Source organism: Puma concolor, chromosome B3 (assembly GCF_028749965.1).
Source record: "Puma concolor isolate L17-30 chromosome B3, mPumCon1.1.hap2, whole genome shotgun sequence".
NCBI classification, from domain to species: Eukaryota; Metazoa; Chordata; class Mammalia; order Carnivora; family Felidae; genus Puma; species Puma concolor.
In genome coordinates this window covers 58,457,236-58,477,499 of record NC_141672.1, presented here as the reverse complement: position 1 = coordinate 58,477,499, position 20,264 = coordinate 58,457,236, and the positions used below count along the sequence as shown (strand labels likewise).

General features: G+C 39.5%; 1 protein-coding gene across 3 annotated transcripts in view; it reads left to right on the top strand.

Annotated features, from left to right (window-relative positions):
- Window positions 1-354: 354 nt before the first annotated feature.
- The window catches only part of LRFN5 (leucine rich repeat and fibronectin type III domain containing 5), a 250,282-nt gene continuing 230,372 nt past the window's right edge, over window positions 355-20,264 (top strand). For all 3 annotated transcript variants that reach the window (XM_025919310.2, XM_086709852.1, XM_086709854.1), the window contains exon 1: window positions 355-1,356. The gene's annotated coding sequence lies outside the window, so the exon portion shown is untranslated. The remainder of the gene's footprint in view (window positions 1,357-20,264) is intronic.

The following is a 20,264-nucleotide window of genomic DNA, read 5'->3' as shown; positions in this document are numbered from 1 at the left end:
GGAGCTCTGGGCTGTGAGCACAACCCACCCATATAATCCATTTTGCACGGTCGGTTTATATCAAGAGAAAAAAGCGCAACTGGACGGGGGTGGGGCCGACCGAGGAAACCTTCTGGAAATACACACACACATTCACAAGAGAGAGGAAGAATGAAAGACCCGGGAAGATTTTTATAACCTTCCTGCTGACCCTTCTGTTTTCAGAAAAGATTCTGGATCTTTTCTACCTTTTGAAATCATCTTGGCATCTTTTTTTTTTTTTTTTTTTTTGTAAGCCGCTCTTCAGCTAGCTGCGTGTGTGTGTGTCTGCGCGCGCGTGTGTGTGTGTGTGTGTGTGTGTGTGTGTGTTGTCTGCGCGCGCGCGCCTATCTGATGCATTTGACTCTCTTTTATCCAACTGCCCAGAAGCAAATGTTAACTCGTCGGTGCCCCCTCGATGCCGAGGTTCTTGAAGAGCAGGGAGGACGCCCAGACCCATTTTCCCGGCTGGATTCGGAACCGCTGCCTGCCTGTGGACCCATGTGTGTGGATCGCTTTACCCAGACGCTTGGAAAGCGCCAGTATTAACTTGCTTCCAGGTACATCACAAGGTCACCAGAGGGTCTTGTAGCCGTCTTGTTTCCGTGCATCTAGACCTTCCTGTCTTGGCCAGAGATATTTATGTTTCCGTCCACATCATCTGAGGCCAAAAGTTCAGCCCTTCGAGCTGGGTTCTGTACAAACAAGGTAACAAGGATTGCTTTTCAAACTGCTTAACAAAATTCCCGACTCTTCCTCAGCCCTTTCCCGGCTCTCTCCTCTCCACAAAAATGTCATCAGCCCTTGAATTGCGTGGATTTGGGTTGGAGGAGAACTTAAAGGAAACGTGATCAAAAGGCTTTGCCAAACCACTCTCTTTTCTGCCTGTGGTCCGGTGGGGATCAAAGCTGATCGTGAGAAGGACCAGTCCCCTCCCTGCTTCTCCCTCCCGGAGCTGGGCTGGATGTGCGTGTGCAAGAGTGAATGCGAGTGCGCGCGCGCCTGTGTGCGAGTGTGTGAGTGTGTGTGTGTTTGAGTGTGTCTGTGTGTGCGTGCGCGGCCGCCCTGCCTCTGCCCGCTCCCCGGGCGCAGAAACGCGGGTTTCATGGGGCGATCTCCGCGGATCCCCCACCCAGCGCGACCTGCGGGCAGCGGCGGCAGTGGCAGGAGCCGCCTTTCGGACTCCCTAGGATGCGGGTGCTGAGCTATGGCAAAGGGCAGCAAAGTGACGAGCGAGACCCGCGTACGACTGTGAAAGCCACCTGGAGCCACCTTGCCGGGATTGTACCTGCGGGCAGAAAGTCCTCCTACGACCGTCTTTTCCTCTAGAGGCACCAGGTAACAACCCAACGACTACCCGCCTCACCCAGTTTCCTTCTGATCTTGTTTCTAGTGTCTTATCTGCATTGCAGGCTACTTTACTTATTAATGTTTCGAAAATCATCAGGAAGGGCTGAAATATCCAAGGGCGCTCTGTGATGTTGTAATATAATTTCTAGTAGGTGGGATATAAATCTATACCTGAGCATTTAATCTAGCAGTGAAAGCTAAGGGAATATGGATACGCTCCACCCTGAGTGATGATATTGGAAAGCTAGGCATATTGAACCTGTCTGAAGATGCCAGGGATTAAAATTCCGTGTTTCCTTCAGGCTATGGTTGCCACGGACCATTTGGTATCCAACCCTCCCCAGACCGTGGAGTGCGAGAGGGTGTTTGGTTTCCACCCATCATTTCAGGCAAGGACCATTTTGACCCTTCTCTACCTCTGGTGCCAGGTTGTTTTCCTTTCCTTATTGTGGAGGAGCTTGCCAGATCCTTTAGTAGTTGTAAATTACGCATCTGGAGACTTTAATCTGAAATGGAGTTTTCTTGGAACTTGCTCTGCATGAAAGGGAATTCATTGTCACCGGCGTGTGTGCGGAGAAATGGTATTGAACTGCCAGCGTTTGCTTCTGTGTAGCAAAATACATCCCAGAGAGAAGTCATTTTTATGTCTAGAGGAGCAAGGCTAAAACCATAACCACCACCCCAATACTGTCCCCAGCTGTATTGTCTCGGTTGTGGAGCTCGGGTACGCGTGGTTTGTGTGGTTGGTTTTGGTGTGCTTGTTTCTGTATAATATGTATTTTTGAGCATTTTTGCCAGAGCATTGATTTACAAGGAATAGGGTGGGTTTGCGACTACCTAATTAACATATTGGGTCTGATACGTTAAAAAGGAGATTCCCAGGGCTGGCGGAGTCGGAACAAATTTAGCGAACTTCCAAAGCCCCTTACCCTCGCAGCTTATTTCTCTCATTTGCTTTTTTTTTTTTTTTTGCATCACCTCTGCGTCCCCTACAGAAATTTCACCCCTTCTAGAGAGCATTCGGATTAACAAGATAAAGCACTTCCAAAGTAGTCTCATCAATGTTTTATTCCATAGTGAAGGCGGTCTGAATAATTCAGCTAAGGAGTGCTCGTTTGTCTCCAGACTTCGGTAGCTCCCTGCTGGGTGCACGCAGCGGAGGATGTGGCCGGGCCGAGCGCTCGGCGCCTTGCTCTAGGAGGCAGCGACTGGAGATGCACCGAAGGTTTCTCTTTGCCACAGCCGCTTAGAAAGTGTAGGGCGCTGCCTCTTCCTCCGCTTGCTGCGTTTCTATAGATATCCATATGATGGCATTTGCAGACTACAAGCTGGCCACTAGCTGGATGCTCTCGCGGTCTCTGCGCGTTGATGTCCCTGACTGCTCTGGAGTCTGGGCTCGGCTGCTGCTGCAGCCCTCGCAGGCTGGTGGTGCTACAAGGCCGTAAATGCAGCGTGCTTGGGGGCTGGGCTCCGCCACTGCAGCTGCCAGGCCCTGGTCGACACTTTTTGAGGAGGGGCTGGAGAGCTCAGCGGGCCCCCTGGCAGACAGCGGGCGCATCATGGCTGAGGTGGCGGCCTGGATATGAGAGGAAGGAGGTGGAGAGAGACGCGTGGAGGGCAGTGAGGTCCTGCCTGACTTCCTGCGCCTGCAGTCCTCCACCCCCTTGTAAATGAATATTCAAGAACATAGAAGAAAAGCTGGCTGCAAAAATGCCTTGATACTCAAATGTCGCTTGATTTCTCAGGGTTGGAAACCTGAAACTAAGTGTTTTTCCTAGATTTCCATTTCCTCCTGTCTCTTCTCTCTCCTCTCCTCCAGCTCGCCTGGATTTAATTAGGTCATTTATACTCCTGTTTTATCTCCAGTTGAAATACCACTGAAAAGACAACTGCACTCCCCACCCCGACCCCCAAGCCCAGTAAACACGAGGGCTGTGAGGGCCACTCTTCAGACAGATTTGCTCTGTATGTTCCAGCTCTAGGGAGAACCAAGAAAGGATATAGAAAGTAACTTGACTTTAACAGAAAAGCAGGTCCACATTCTCCTCTCTGAATAAAAGGGTACTGCCTGAATGAAAACTCAAAATAAGTGGGCATTTGGGAGGAATTAGATGGGGGGAGGTTCTTATCTTTTATCTTCTTTTTTTAAGTTAACTTCTATGTATTTCCCTCATCACTCAGGAAATCCTGGACAGAATACCTATTTATGTGTACTAAAAATCTGACAAAGACACTTCTTTGTCCCCCAGATATCTCCAGAATAGTATTTCAACAGAAACCATATTCATAATATTTGTTAGCAGATAAGGCATACCTCTTTAGAGGGTACCCAAGAAAGAAGAAATGCTGGGGCAGAATATCAGTGACTGGGAAAATAGTGGGTTTTCTCTATCTTCCTCCTCATTTCACTTCTCTCTGGCCTTTTCTCACCACAAATTCACTATTCTGCAGGTTTGTGTCCTCACCCTGAGGGAAGGCAAAACAAATGCATTATCTGGTTGTTGAGTGCTTAGAAGCCTAAACATGGATGACTATGTGATATATGTTTAGAATCAGCATTCATTGGTACATGGAGTTAGGTGGAATGTCAAAACCAAATCCACCTCCTAGCAGAGTTTCATATATAGAAGTTACTTAAAAATGGAGATTTCTGTCTCCCTTCCCTTCTCCCTTGCTTGAGTGGCAGAGAGGTAGACACCAGTTAGTTTGAAGATCTGAGACCACTGACCTTGTACTTAGATAGAGCTGGCTTGGCTCACTAATGGGTTAAGACTGTCAGGTGTTAATAGGAAATTTCCCAGAAAAATGTTCCTTCCTTTTAAGCTCTCTTATGTTTACCAGCAAGAGGGCCAAAACAATAGGAAAGTCAGGGCACCCATGGGAACAGATGTGAGCATGTAGGCAGGTGCAAAGAAGTTGCCCCTTGACTCCTGTCCCCCAGACCATTTCTTTTAGTTACTTTTCCTTTTCTCTTTTCAAGAGGAGAATGACCTTGAGCAACACCAGTCTTCTGTGCTTTACACACCTCTTTCCCACTTCACACATGTGATGTATATATGAACACACACAGACATATGCATATCTACTTCAGTTTTGAAATATGAGACTTTTGTGCTTGAGTGATTTGGGAAGGGTTCATTAAGATATATCTTTGACTAATACCAGGCAGAGATGATTTTTTTTTCTTTTTTCTCATGAGGGGCTAGCAAGAGCTTTGGTCACTTGAAAGAAAATTGTCCCACCTATATCCCCTCTTCCATTATTTTTGTCTCCTCTGTCATTAAATGCATTCTTGGTGGCAAAGTATTGTGTGGTTATGGCGTTGGTGTTTGAATGACCATCGCATGTTTTATCTGCTTTAAATCTTTTCATGAATGACCATCAGTTCTCTTTTGTTCATTCACACCAATGTTCTGCTTTCTCTTGCTGCTTGAAGCACTTTAGGCTCAGTAGTTTTGCTGAGTTTTCTAGCTGGTGAAATTAGGATCTTGCTTTCTGCTGATGAGATGCTTGCAGATATCTAACAGTGTCCCTGCCTCTGCATAAAAGTACCATGTAATAAGCTCTATATTATATATCTTCGGTTATTTTAAGAACAATTGACAATAGATAAGATTACTGATAAATATGTGCCAATTTTGAGGTTGGAGAAAGAAAGCTACATAAAACTTCCTAGAACTGGCTAATTTGTTAACTCATTCCAGTGATTTTTATTTTTCATTTACTTAGAAATATAACATTTTGGCATTATTTTCATAGTTTTGTGTATATGGTAGTCACTTCTAACTTTTATGCTTTATTGAAGAATAAATACAAGAATTTAGGCCTTTAAATAGATAGGACACATGACTAACAGGTAATTTTGCTAAATCATTCCACGGTCACACATGTGTATGGCTCTGCCTTGTTCAGTAAACCTTGAAAGTGAGACTGCTTATTACATTTCTACAGCCCACATTTTTATTCCTGTGGCATCCTTCAATCATTGAGAACTATTTAAAACCTAAGGCAGTATAATTTGTCCATTACATGGTGTGTGCATGGTAAAATTAAGAAGAATTATGTTTATCAGTATTGAAGCTATTCTGGTTAGAAGTGAACCATTTTTGTTATGCCCTATCAACATAAATTGTGTGTTTTTATGAAAACTCCAGTTTCATATAAGTGTAACAAGAGATAGAAATATAAGAATTTAATTTAGAAATGGCTAATGCCATTTAAAGCTTTTCATCATAGTGTTCTGATACATACTCTTCTGACACAATGCTTTTTACTGAACTATGACATAATTTAATACTAATTATGAAGATGGTTAACAAGTGATAGAAAATAATAATGAAATTACATGGTTATATAAATGTAGTATCATTTTATTGACAGCCTGTAAACCACATGAAAAGGCCTTATTATTAAGCTATGAGCTATATCAGTAAGATTTCTCAGAATTTGGCTTTGAGGGTCTATGTTTGTTAAGTTACAAACTAGGTCACATTAGGAAGAAAATGCAAATTGATCAATTCGAGTCTTCCTAGATAATATGTATCTTTTTTTTTTTTTTTTCAACGTTTATTTATTTTTGGGACAGAGAGAGACAGAGCATGAACGGGGGAGGGGCAGAGAGAGAGGGAGACACAGAGTCGGAAACAGGCTCCAGGCTCTGAGCCATCAGCCCAGAGCCCGACGCGGGGCTCGAACTCACGGATCGCGAGATCGTGACCTGGCTGAAGTCGGACGCTTAACCGACTGCGCCACCCAGGCGCCCCAATATGTATCTTTTTATAGAAGAAATCTGTCTAAACTTAAACCTCATGCTACTCTTTGTTTCTTCGTGGGACCATATATGCAATTTATTGCTTTAAAAATCCTTCCAATCCTACCATTGGATATTGAATCTACTTTAGATTCCTCTAGAAAGAAGTCATAGGATAAATGCATAATGTGATAGCATGGACCTTTTTTCCCAACTCTAGAAGCAGTTTCTGAATTCATGGAAAAATGCAAGAAAACACTATTTAGTTCAATAGAACCAGTGTATTTAATCAGGGATAGAAGCCAAAACAGTATTGTTTATATTTCTCTATTTTTTACTTTGCTCTGTGCAGCTCTTTTGAGGAAATGCTAGAGACCTGAAGTTTGCATATTAGTTGCTTTCTGCATTCCATCCCCCATGTTGACTTCTCATTTCCTGTCTTAATAGATTTTTCATGAATCCTAGTGGTGTTGCTTCCAAAGTTATTGGATATTTGCTTTAAAGTGATTTATTAGTGGGAACATATCAACTCTGTTATGAAAACTAACTTTCTCTTATCTTCTTTGGAAGTACAGGCTGTGGTGTTTTCTTAGCAATTAGCTCTTTTTGTTATATTTCCATGGTATGTAAGTTAGGTTATTAAGTGATTTCTATGCATTCATTTTATTAGTGTTAAGACATTTGTATAGCAACATTAAAATGCATATGACTTGCATGGCGATATTGAACACTGTATGGAGCAGCACATACACTTTTTCTACATGGAGAGATACTGTTATAGCACTAATAGTCACAGATATTTTAATTTAAAATGCCTCATTTAACAGGAACGTGCCTACCTTCATACTGAAATTTAGGGGTTATTTATAGGAATTTTGTAGGATATTGGCCAGGTATTTACTGTTCAAATGTCAGGCACTTTAACAGCATATAAACTAGACATTGGATCCTGACCTCAAGGAACTTATTTTCATAGTAACAGGAAGGATGTAAACAAATACATAGGCTGGAAAGTTAACTGATATTTTTTATTCTATCTTGATATGTTATACTCTGTAGTAAGAGGGACAAAGGAAATTGGGAAATTGTTAATGTGTTTTGTGGAGGTTGATATTTTGCAGTGATTAGAAGCATGAACTTTGGGATTGCACAAACCTGTGTTTCAGGCTTATGTAACCTCTCTGAGCCTTAGTGTCCTCACCTATAAAAGGAGGCTAATGATAAAGGACATTCAGCTGCTATCATCACCAACATCATTGCCATCGTCATTATCATTTCATCATTAGTTATCATGAGGGGAGAGGAAAAAACTAAAGGTGTAGTAATTGAATGATGTCAGAGTCTATGCCTGGGGTCGTAGACCCTCAGGGTTCCAGGGAATGCTAAAGCTTATTCAAAACAAGGGCCCCACAGTCCACTGTCTTCAGAGACCAGGCACATGTAAAGCAGGGAATCTGGTGAGGTTTAAGAAATTATAGGTTGGAGGATCTCTGGTACTCTGGTGATTGCATGATTTACACAAGACGTTCAAATTTAAATTCATTTTAACCCCTGATGGGTCTGGCATTATAAAACTTCTGAGTTCTTCTGACATCTATTCAAATTTAGATTTTCACTAAAGCATCCCTGCCAAATGGTCATTTTGACAAAACTTGAGTACCTTCAAGGATTCTAAAATCATTCCACCTAAACCAGATTATTCCATTTTTGTATAGGCCTATCATAAAATTTATTTCTGGAGTTGAGCCAAATATCTGGCATCCTTGGCTTCAAATTAATTTTGATATGGAAGGAAGGGCACATAATAAATCTAATTCCCAGTGACAGTACCTCGAATATTTAAACTGAGTTGCTTGAGATCTTCAAACCATGATTGCTCTGCTTATGATTAAACATAATTAGGCCTAAACTGGTTTGGGACAGTTTTCTATGTGTCATGATTTTAAGCCTTTTTACACTTTATACTCAATAAATGTTATCTATCGTAAGTTTTTATCACCACCCTTTTCTAGATGGACTCCAGTTTGTTTGTCTCACTTTACACTGAAGTGTGATACCAGCTCCAGCAAACCATGTGGCATGACTAGTGTAGCGTTGAGCAGAACTATTTTTTTCTTGCTTTTGGAACAGAGAAAGCAGGCACATACTGTCACTGTCCATCCAGCACTCCTGTCACATTTACTCTTTCATCAATGCCTTCTCTCCTTTTGAGACTGAACAAGGCATTGGAGTCCTTAACATAGACCTCCAAGATGCTACAACTCATCAATCCAGAGTGGAGTCTGACTTCACAACCCTGGGATCATGACCTGAGCCATGATCAAGATTCAGACGCTCAACCAACTGAGTCACCCAGGGGCCCATCTCTTGATCTCAGCTCGGGCCTTGATATCGGGGTTGTGAGTTTAAGCCATGCAGGAAGCACGCTAAAAAAAAAAAAAAAAGAAAAAAAGAAAAGAAAAGAAAAGAACCCACTGTGGGGAAACTGCAATCTAGAGTGAGGAACAAATATTCTCTCAGAGAGGCAACCATATTCTTCAGTCGGTCTTGATACTTTTGCATCTTTGCCTCTTAATTTACCATTAAACCTAGATGATACTGATTTCTAGAATATTTACTAAGCTTGTGTTACCTTCTCCATAATTGAATAAAATTGATGATTGGGCTTCCAACCGTTTTTATAGCCTCTGTATGAGGTCACCAGATTTCTAATAAGGGGAAAATAATCTGAATACTGGAGAGAATGGCAGTAAAACTCTCTTTATCTGGTATCCATACAGGATGAGTCTTGGTTATCGACATTCTCCATAATTTAGAAATGTTACTCTTTTTAGACGCCATGTTTAAAAATGTTTCTTTTGTTTTTTCTTTTTCTTTTTTTTTTTTTTAATTTTTTTTCAACGTTTATTTATTTTTGGGACAGAGAGAGACAGAGCATGAATGGGGGAGGGGCAGAGAGAGAGGGAGACACAGAATCGGAAACAGGCTCCAGGCTCTGAGCCATCAGCCCAGAGCCCGACGCGGGGCTCGAACTCCCGGACCGCGAGATCGTGACCTGGCTGAAGTCGGACGCTTATCCGACTGCGCCACCCAGGTGCCCCTCTTTTTCTTTTTTAACATTTATTTATTTTTGAGAGACACAGCACGAGTAGGGCAGGAGCAGAGAGAGAAGGAGACACAGAATCCGAAGCAGGCTCCAGGCTCTGAGCTGACAGCACAGAGCCTGACATGGGGCTCAAACTCACAAATCATAAGATCATGACCTGAGTCAAAGTCAGATGCTTAACCCATTGAGCCACCCAGGCACCCCTAAAAAATGTTTCTTTTAAACTTTTGCTTTTTAAAAAAATTTTAAAAATATTTTTATTTTATTTTTGAGAGAGAGAGAGAGAGAAAGGGGGAGAGAGAGAAAACATGAACAGGGGAGGGGCAGAGAGAGAGGGAGACACAGAATCTGAAGTAGGCTCCAGGCTCTGAGCTGTCAACATTGAGCCTGACATGGGGCTTGAACTTGTGAACCACAAGATCATGACCTGAGCCAAAGTCGGATGCTTAACTGACTGAACTACCCAGGTGCCCTGAAATTTTACTTTTTAAAAATTATTTATTTATTTATTTTGAGAGACAAAGAGAGAGCATGAGTGGAGGAGGGGCAGAGAGGGAGAGAGAGAGAATCCCAAGCAGGCTCCACACTTAGCAAAGAGCCCTATGTGGGGCTTGATCTCACGAACTGAGATCATGACCTGAGCAGAAATCAAGGGTCAGCCACTTAACTGACAAAGCCACCCAGGTGCCCGTAAAAGTTGTTTTAATTCTAATGTGAATGGTAATAGTTATTAAAATTGACACATCAATTGTAAATACAGTTAACCTTTTCTGAAAGACTTGAAGTCTTCGTTGTATATATTAGTGATGCCAGAAAGCCCTCAGGGACCAATCCATGTCATGTTTAAAGCACGGATGTTTGTACGGATATGACATTTTCCACAGTTTCTTTTCTTTCCTGTCTGTGTATGATTTTTCTTTTCCTTGCTCTCATATAGCAAACTTTTTCAGTGGGTTTGTTTTCTTTTTTAAATCACTGATAGGAAGTTATTAACAAAAGACAAGATTGTTAGATATCTTTGTGAACTAAGAACCTGAGGATGAATAATATTCTAAGACTCTCTCGGCTAAGGAAAGCACATTAGTTTTCCTTCATATACTTTATGTGGAAAGTACTTAAAAATGATAATGTATCTTTATCTAATAAATATAATAGATGATGACGATTATGATCATAAACACATTTTCTTAGAATATCATCTATGCCGGATACTATTGGTTTTTACTTTCTTCTAACCCATGCAATAATCCTACAGCTTGGGCATGATTGTATTCCTTTTTTTTTTTTGAAGATCAGGTTGAGGCTGAGGGCAGTTAACTTGTCCGTGATCAGATGACTAACAGATGATAGGGCTAAAATTCAAATCCAGATACTTCTGATTCTAAAGAAACATGCTGTATCTACTATACCTTGGAGGTTTCCATTTTCTTCTCCCTGTTAAAGCTGTTTTCTGTTGATTGTTATTACATAAATGTGTTTTTAACCTCCTTCAAGGATGATGGCCATCCTCTGAATATGCACCTTGTTCTTAATTTCTTTTCCTTTCTGGTACTTTGTGAATTACTGTATTTTATATCTGGAAGTTTATGAAAGACTTTATGGTTATTCATTAGGGGATTTGGTAGCTCTTTGTATGGAGAAATGTTTGATCCTGGCTCTGAGATTTAAGTATATCCTAAATTTTTTTTTGCTAAACTAGACTGTGTGATTTTGGGTGATTTACTCTTTCTAATTCCTCCTAATTTCCATCTACATAAGGGTCTTGCAAGCTACTGTGAACTTGCTGGTGTGTCTTAAGTAATTAATAAGTAATTGCTCCCTGTAGCGCTTTTCCTAGTACAGAAGAATTGGAATAAATCGGAATTCTATAAATGTTAGTTAGGATGAGATGGAACTTGGAGATCATTAATGATCATTCATCATTAAAATGTTTGTATTTGTCTAATTGTGCTCTGCACTCCACTTACCTCTTATTCCCGTTACTATGTCTTTTGTGCTGCTGTTGCTGTCATTAATGAGTGCTTCAGTCTTTACCCCTAGTTACCTCCTTCCTTTGAGACAGGGCTGGAAAGATGGTCAAATAACAAACTCATTGTGTCATCCTGAATCCGGATTTCTATGCTGTTATTTCAATGACAGAGGGGCCTGATAGCCAAAATTGGATGCTTAAGTATAGATGTATTTGTTGGCAGAACAGACCATTTCTAGATTAAGCCCTGTGGTGTGTTCCCATCTGTGATTTGCTTTCTTACTTCCTCTGATGGATTCAGGATGGCCACAAACTCATTATAGGTATCCCTATCAAGAGTACATGTCATGTTTCCCTTCCCCTTGCGTCTGGACTGGCCTTGCAACTAGCTTTGAACAATAGGTGTGGCAGAAGTAATAGGATATAACTTCCAAGCTGCATCCTCCAGAGATCATACAGTCATCCCTCTTGCCCTCCTGGAAAAAAAATGTTAACATCATGTGAAGAAGCCCAGGTTACCCTGCTGGAGACAAGTGGCCCGGCTGACAGCTGGTACCAGTGGCAAGGCATGTGAAGGAGGCCTCCTTATAGCATGCAGACACAGTAGAGCTTCCAGCTAATTATAGTCACACGGGTGACCCCATATAAGACCAGCAGAAGAACCAGCCCAAATTGATAATGTACAAATCATGAACAAATAAACTGATTGTTACTCTAAGCCACTAAGTTGTGGGTAGGAGTAAATAGCTGAGACATGCTCTGGGGTGATGGGATGCAGCCAGCCATCATGCCTGTTTTGGAAGACAGTCCTGTCTCTCTTTTTTATCCTTTCAACAAATGTTGGTTAAATATCTACTAGATTTAGGTATGCTGCCCCCATGTATGGATTCGTGGATTTTTGAAGAGGAATATAGTGCTTAAGCTTTTGGAAGTAATTTGCTGATTCCTTAAATGCCTCAGATTTCCTTTTCCTAAGGTGTTTCCTAACATGGCTGAATGTACATGGGGATTAATTTTGATTTGCCTGTTTACTGCTGTACCCACTTTTCACTGCATTAGACAAGCTTCTCTGAAAGAGCTGTCCTCTTATGCTAGGGATAATGCCATTCACCTAAAGCCCAAGGGAGAATTGGTCTTTGTTTCTCTAAGTTGCATTTTGAGCTTGGTTTGGTTCAGAGGGACAGTTTGTCAATTCTCCAAGATTTTATTTTACCTTCTAATTATGTTTCAGTGATTCAAATTTCCTATTCATTTCTTCTGTAAATTGCATCTAGATTGCACAATTACTTTATTCTGGGACTTTATACACTCTCATTTTTTTTAATGATGTTCTCATTTATGTATCAAGTTACTCTACAGGCATTTGACATACTGTTATAGGTATAATAAGGTACAGGGTGTAGGCCATGGGGCAGGATAATTATAATGGCTTCGTAACTTTTCTGATTACTGTTTAATTATAAAAAATACATAATTACAAAATGAATACAGTCAAACTGAGTGTTTTTACTTTTAGTAAAAGAGATACATTTGTGAGGAGGTGTGTGGGAATGCAAGTCACATTCACCTAAATATTTTTTATGAAGGTGTTGTCCAATGGATTTGAAAGTCTCTCTGGTATATATCAAATATGATCAATTTTATTTACATTTCCTTCTTGCTATTTCTTTCTGTGATTTTAGAGTTTAATATAAGGTAGGTAATATATGCTATGCTAATTACTTGAAGTTTCTACTAGTGAATACTTTTTTTAATGTTTATTTATTTTTGAGAGAGAGAGAGAGAGAGAGAGATCACACAAGCTGGGGAAAGGGAGACAGAGGATCCAAAGCAGGCTCTTCATTGTCAGCACAGAGCTGGATGTGGGGCTCAAACTCACCAATGATGAGATTGTGGCCCTAGGTGAAATCAAGAGTTGGATGCTTAGCCAACTGAGCCACGCAAGCACCCCATCTACTAGTGAATTCTAAAATAACCAAGTACATATTCCATCTGCTGCATGTTTCGATGTACATAAGAATTTATCTTCTTAGCATGATATGTATCAACTTCCAGGATCCCATCTGCAAACTCCAGCGTGCGTATGGTGTTTTACTCAGCATGCCCCTTCAGTGGTCACCAACATAATTTTCCCTCTATTTTTCTAGGTTCTTGCCTAAAACCCCCTTGTAATGAAAATACAGATTAACAGAAGAAAACAGAAATTTAACAACATGTATGCTTCCTGTATACGTAGAGATACCCAGGAAAACTGAGTACCTCCCCTAAATGGCCCAAGCCATTACCTTAAATACTATCTCCATGGGGCGCCTGGGTGGCTCAGTCGGTTAAACTGACGACTTCGGCTCAGGTCATGATCTCATGGTGTGGTCTGTGAGTTCGAGCCCCCGTGTCGGGCTCTGTGCTGACAGCTCAGAGCCTGGAGCCTGTTTAGGATTCTGTGTCTCCCACTCTCTGACCCTCCCCCATTCATGCTCTGTCTCTCTCTGTCTCAAAAATAAATAAACGTTAAAAAAATACTATCTCCAACTAAAGACAAAAAAAAATTTTGGAGGGGATGGAAAGCCAGTTATGGGAGATTTTCAAGCAAAACACAGTAATGATTGTTATGGGTATGGTTGTTATGCAGTTTGTGTCTCTGCTATGGATAAGAGTTTTTAGAGGTTTAGTTGTCCTCCTCTTCCTAGTACAGAGAGGAAGACACCCTTACAAGTGGAGACTTCTTTTATAAATGTGAATGTCTGTTACAAAAGGGTAACTTCTACTTGGTTTTTAGAGCCTTTCCTATGTCTGCTATTTCTTAAAAGTAATCAACCTAAATTAATGTTTATGCCAAAAAGGCATATTTTGGGGTGTCAAATTCTCCCCTTCACTGCTTTAAGATTTCTTAGCAAGTTTCGTTGTTTTGGGGAAACAAATTGAAAGTATTCAAGCCATAGTCTGACTGTAAAATCTTTAAAATGAATGTCTCTAGAGGCAGCTGGCTAGCTCAGTTGGTGGAGCATGCAATGCTTGATCTTGGGGTTGTGGGTTCCAGCCCCAATGTCAGATGTAGCCATTACTTAAAAATAAAATCTTGAAAAAATAAATAAAAAATGATAAAATGAATGGCTTTAATAGAATTTAGCTACAAAGGAAATTACATCCATCTGTTCATCATAGAGAATTGAATAACACCTGTAATATTTATGTAAGGCAGGCTTCATTTTATTATAATAAAAGAGTAAGAGGGTATTCATACACACACACACACACACACACACACACGCACACACACACAGCTTGTTTATTTTATCAAAACTAAATCATTTTTAATATGCATGCTATATATTGTACTGCTAGCAATTATCACACTTTAAAGGAAGATTGTGAATAAATTCTAGGCTAAATGATTGTGGAAAAATAATCATCTTTTATTCATTTTAAAATAATGTGCAGTAAAATTATAAGAAAGTGACAATGACTGAATTTAAATAATACTTTTTAAAAGTAGCACGTAGCTTCTTTTTCTTTTTCTCTTGGTAAAACAGAGATCATACAAATGCTGCCATATTGTAGCTTTTGCATTTGTTCTCACTGTTTTTCAGCCTTCTGAAGTGTAGCATTCTCCATTGTGGCTTACTCATTTCTTAAAGTCATACTGGTTTTTGTTGTTGTTGTTGTTTTGATAAGAAGTCTGTATTTTCTGATGAACCTCTTTTCTAACTTTCTACTATAATTTAGATGTTATAGGCAATAATAATGAACTGGGTTTTAGCTGGGATAAGCCATCATTTTGTACTGTCTTTTTGGTAAGCTTTCAGTCAAAAGAAGGAAGTAAGAAACCCTTGGCAAGGGATGAGCAGGGTCAGTTTGAGAGCCGCTGTCTCAGCATAGGGTCAGCTCAGCTGTTAAAGCTCAGCCTTCCATCTCCCTAAAGGCTCATTGCTGTTCCCTCAGGACCACAGCGTTCCTACAGTTATTAAGGAAAGAAACTTCCATTTGACAAATAAAATGGCTAAAATTCATACCTGTGGGGATTTAAAAAATGGCTGTGTGTTTGAGTTCCTATTAAGTGGCACATCAGAAAAGTAATCAAACACACCCGTGTTTTTTAGGGAACTCTACTATAATACAGTTACTGGTGTATGGACCCACTATTAAATGGTTTTAATAATCAGTTTTCAGTGTCTCTGTTTAAAAAGTCATAAAGAAAAAGTGTAGCTCTGACTCACTAGCCTTAATTGACAACTGTAGGCAATATCTACTTATATTTCTTTTTTTTTTTTAAAGATTTTATTTTTAAGTGATCTCCATGCCCAATGTGGGACTGGAACTCACATCCCTGAGATCAAAAGTCACATGCTCCACTGACTGAGCCAGCTAGGTACCCCCGATATCAACTCATGTTTCTTTTTTATTCTTTTTTTAAATTTTTTTAAATTTTATTTACTTTTGAGAGAGAGAGAGAGAGAGAGAGAGAGAGAGAGAGACCAAGCGTGAGCAGGGGAGGGGCAGAGAGAGAAGGAAACACAGATCCGAAGCAGGCTCCAGGCTCTGAGCTGTCAGCACAGAGCCAGATGCGGGACTCGAACCCACGAACCGTGAGATCATGACCTGAGTTGAAGTTGAACGCTTAACCAACCCAGCCACCCAGGCGCCCCTCAACTCATGTTTCTATTAGATTTTCATTGCTCGAGGCTTCTTAAGGTATCATCCATTCTTTAGGAGTTGGATATTTGCCTTCATTTTAGTTTATTTCAATATAGTGGAGATAGAAACATCCTTTTCATAGTCGGTTTTTGGCCAGCGTACCCTAAAATTTACTAATTATAGTGAAATCACAACTCTGCATTCTTCATTGAGAAGAAGCTGGTGGCAGCCTGGGAAGAAAATAATGTAGTGTGGTTAGCCAATGTTCCTGTTTCCTCTAGTGTAGTGTGACTAGTTTAATCAATTACAGATGCAGCAGTTAAGTTCCTGAATTACCAAAAAGAAAATGTTTCCTGGCCACTATATATGTGGTATTTTAATATCAAATACCTTGAGCTTCAGCTATCCAAGGTTTGAAATAATTTTGTTGGGGAGCAAGGATTTCCTGTCCTCTTCTAAATCTTTCTAGCTGAACTGAAAATCAAACTGACATGAGACAGATTAACAGGAGAAAATAAGATTTAATATCGTATATACCAGGAATCTAAATAGACGTGGAAATTCCAAAGACAGTGAGGCAAAACGAGGTATATATGTCATTCTGAACAAAGGAGAAGGGGTAGGAGTCTGGAACCTCAAAGGGAAGGAATGCAGCTCACAGGGCACTCGTAAGAGGAGTGGATGTTTGGTAATTAGATGTTTTCCCTGCCATACAGATGGGTCACTCAGATAAAAATTATCTTTGGTAATAACAATTGTTCTGAGAAAGACCCCCAATTTTAGATTCTTCTCTGTAGTTAAGGATGGACAAAGGTTTCTCCTGAGTCCTCAGAGTCTGCTTTCAACTCAAAATAGTCCATATGCTGAAGTGGCATATTTTGAGTGGACCTCAAAAAAAAAAAAAAAACCACATATTTTGTATATCTTTTATTTATTTATTTATTTATTTTTTTTTTTAATTTTTTTTCAACATTTATTTATTTTTTGGGACAGAGAGAGACAGAGCATGAACGGGGGAGGGGCAGAGAGAGAGGGAGACACAGAATCGGAAACAGGCTCCAGGCTCTGAGCCATCAGCCCAGAGCCCGACGCGGGGCTCGAACTCACGGACCGCGAGATCGTGACCTGGCTGAAGTCGGACGCTTAACCGACTGCGCCACCCAGGCGCCCCTTGTATATCTTTTAAAGTATAGTCAAAGACACTGCACTTTTTTTTAATGTTTATTTATTTTTGACAGAGAGAGAGAAAGACAGAGAGAGAAAGAGAGAGAGAGAGAGAGAGAGAGAGCGCGCGCGCGCGCGCACGCGCATGAGCAGGGGAGGGGCAGAGAGAGAGGGCAGGCTCCAAGCTGTCAGCACAGAGCCTGACGCGGGCCTTGAACTCACAGACCTTGAGATCATGACCTGAGCTGAAGTCAGACGCTCAACTGACTGAGCCACCCAGGCGTCCCCAAGACACTGCACTTTTAATCGGTCAGTGTGGACTGCAGTGTGAACGACTGGTTAGTTTTCCTGCACTTAGTCTTTTTGTGGAAGTATCATTGCTATTCTTTAATTAAAATCAACAATAGATTGTTGCAAATTGTGAACAAAGAAGATGTAATATAATATGATATCATTTGCAACCTCTTAAGATGATTCTACAGACAGGAAAAACATTGAGCTGGAAGGTTATCAGCAAAAATAGAATATAGCAAGAGATATAAAAATAGCACTCTCTTCCCTGTCTTTTACAATATGAGTCGAACACTCATTGTATGGTTCCTCATGAAATTTGCAGAGCGCTGAGAGATTCACTTTTAATTGAGGTAACCCTGAGCTTTTTGAAGTGTAACCAGTGACAGACTAAAGTGACATTTTGAAGAAGCACTGGTTGAATTATGAAATACTGTTACTCTACAATGCTGCTGGGAACCTTAATTGGAATATAGAGTCTAACTCAAGGAAAAAGCAAAAACAAGGAACAAATGATTGAATCATGATACATTTTTATATTGGGTTCTCTCACAGTTCACACATACACAAAAACATAATTTTCTGTATTCCATTCTTTTGTCTTTTGTTTGAATCAGTGAAGAATGTCCCTCCTGATTCCTTCTTCCTTTTTTCTTTGTCTTAGTTCCAAAAATTGATTAATTCCAGATAAAATATCTTAATTACAGCTTAATCAGTTGCCAGTTTAATTTTTAATGAAGCAACTCTCAGGATATACTTTTTGCTAGTATTTGCCTTCATATTTTCCTAAGATATAGATTACTGTATTATCTTCATCATGATTAAGTGATGGATATTTAGAGATACATTAATGAGTCAGAGAGGAGAGTACAACTGTAGAGTGCTTTTCATTACAGAGTACTTCAGAGTTGTTAAAGGATAGGATCACAGTGTGGCTTTGAAATTTATCTCACAGAAACAGCTACTTAGGTTAAATGTACATTACAAGAAAGTTTATTGCAGTAGTGTTTGTAACAGCAAAAACATATTTTACAAAACATTGTACAGACTGAGTATTCACCAATAACAGGCAGGTTTCTTAACGGAATATTGTACTGTTCTTTAAGTAACTGAAATAGATCTATATTTGTTGATAAAGCTGTCCAAAATAGATGGTTACATAAGAATAGAAGTTATGGTGGCTATAATGTTATCCTCTTTGCATAAAAAATAACACACACACACATGCAGATACACATAAATTCATATTTATGAATTAGCATTCTTTGGAAGGGTACATACCCACAAAAAAGTAGATGGTGGTTTCCTCTGGGTGGGAGGGTCAAATGATTTTCAATTTTATCCTTATAGAGAGTTTGAAACTTTTTTACTTTTACATGCTATAATTTGTAATAATAAAAAGCTTAAATATAAGGTTTAAATGACCATTATTGTTATAGATCAAATAAAATTAAAAATGAATCTTCTAAATAATTAAAGGCTATTATATGCTCGATGGTATAATATTACATAAGTCAACAAAAATGTGAATGATATTTGCAAATTTATTTTTATAGATAAATTGCAGAGATTTAGCAGCCAAGCTTATCTACAATATTGTTTGTACGGTTTAAAACAAACTATATGTCTGCCTCTTAGAGTGGATTTCCTTAACAATATGAAATACCAAATGTTCAATTGCTTTAGAGTTTCTGCTCAGTCTTATATTGCAAATTTTTAAAGGAAAAGTATCTCTAAAACTTAAACATTTAATTTAATCTGAAGTAATAAGAGAAAGACAAATACCATATGATTTCACTCAGGTGGGGAATTTAAGAAACAAAACAGATGAACATAGTGAAAGGGGGTGAAAAAAGGTAGGGAAGCAAACCACAAGAGACTCAACTATAGAGAACAAACTGAGGGTTGTTGGAAAGGAGGTGGGCGGGGGATGGGCTAAATGGATGATAGGTATTAAAGAGGTGACTTGTAATGAACACTGGGTGTTATATGTAAGTGATGAATCACTAAATTCCATACCTGAATCGATTTTACAATATATGTTAACCAACTAGAACTTAAATAAGCAATTGAAATTAAAAAAAATAAAGTAATAGGAAAATTTGACTTCCACGATAAAGGATGTTTCATTCTGGATTTTATTTAAGTTCACAGCTTTATATTTCCAGAGATAGGAATTTTGAGTTTTTTGTGTTTGCATCAGACCCCAGCACAATGTTTGCCATATAGATTAAAGATTGGATCATTAAATCAAAAAAGTAATTAGCTTTTTTTTCTAGAATCTTAATGTAAATTGAAGATAAAATTATGTTTTCTAATATTCTTCAACATATTAACAGACTAAATAAAACAAAACACAAATATATGTGAGGTCTTGCTAGACCAGTCTAGAAAATTGGAGGAAAAAATACCACTAAATTCCACATTAACAAAGATTAAAAGTATTATTTAAATTTTGTACAAAACTAACCTTTGTATAAAAGGTTAGTTTTTACTCCACATTTAACTTTCACAGCTGAATTCTAAGGGAGTATATTTCTTGAAATTTATTTTCCACATTTTTATTGAGATATATGCAATTAACATACCATTTAAGTCACCCTTTTGAAGTGTAGAATTTAGTGGGTTTTAATATAATCACAAGGTTGTGCAACCATTACCACTATCTAATTCCAGAACTTTTTTTAAAGTTTATTTATTTATTTTTTAAAGAAAGAGGGAGAGAGAGAGAGGGAGGCAGAGAGACAGGGAGAAAGAATCCTACGCAGGTTCCACACTGTCAGGGCAGAGCCCAATGGGGGGGGGCTCGAACTCACAAACCAAAACCCGTGAGATCATGACCTGAACCCAAATCAAGAGTCGACACTTAACTGACTGAGCTACCCAGTCACTCCTAATTCCAAAACTTTTTTTTTATTCTCTCCCCAAAGAAACTCTACATCTATTAGCAATTGTTCCCTATTTCCCCCTCTCAGGAGGCTAAT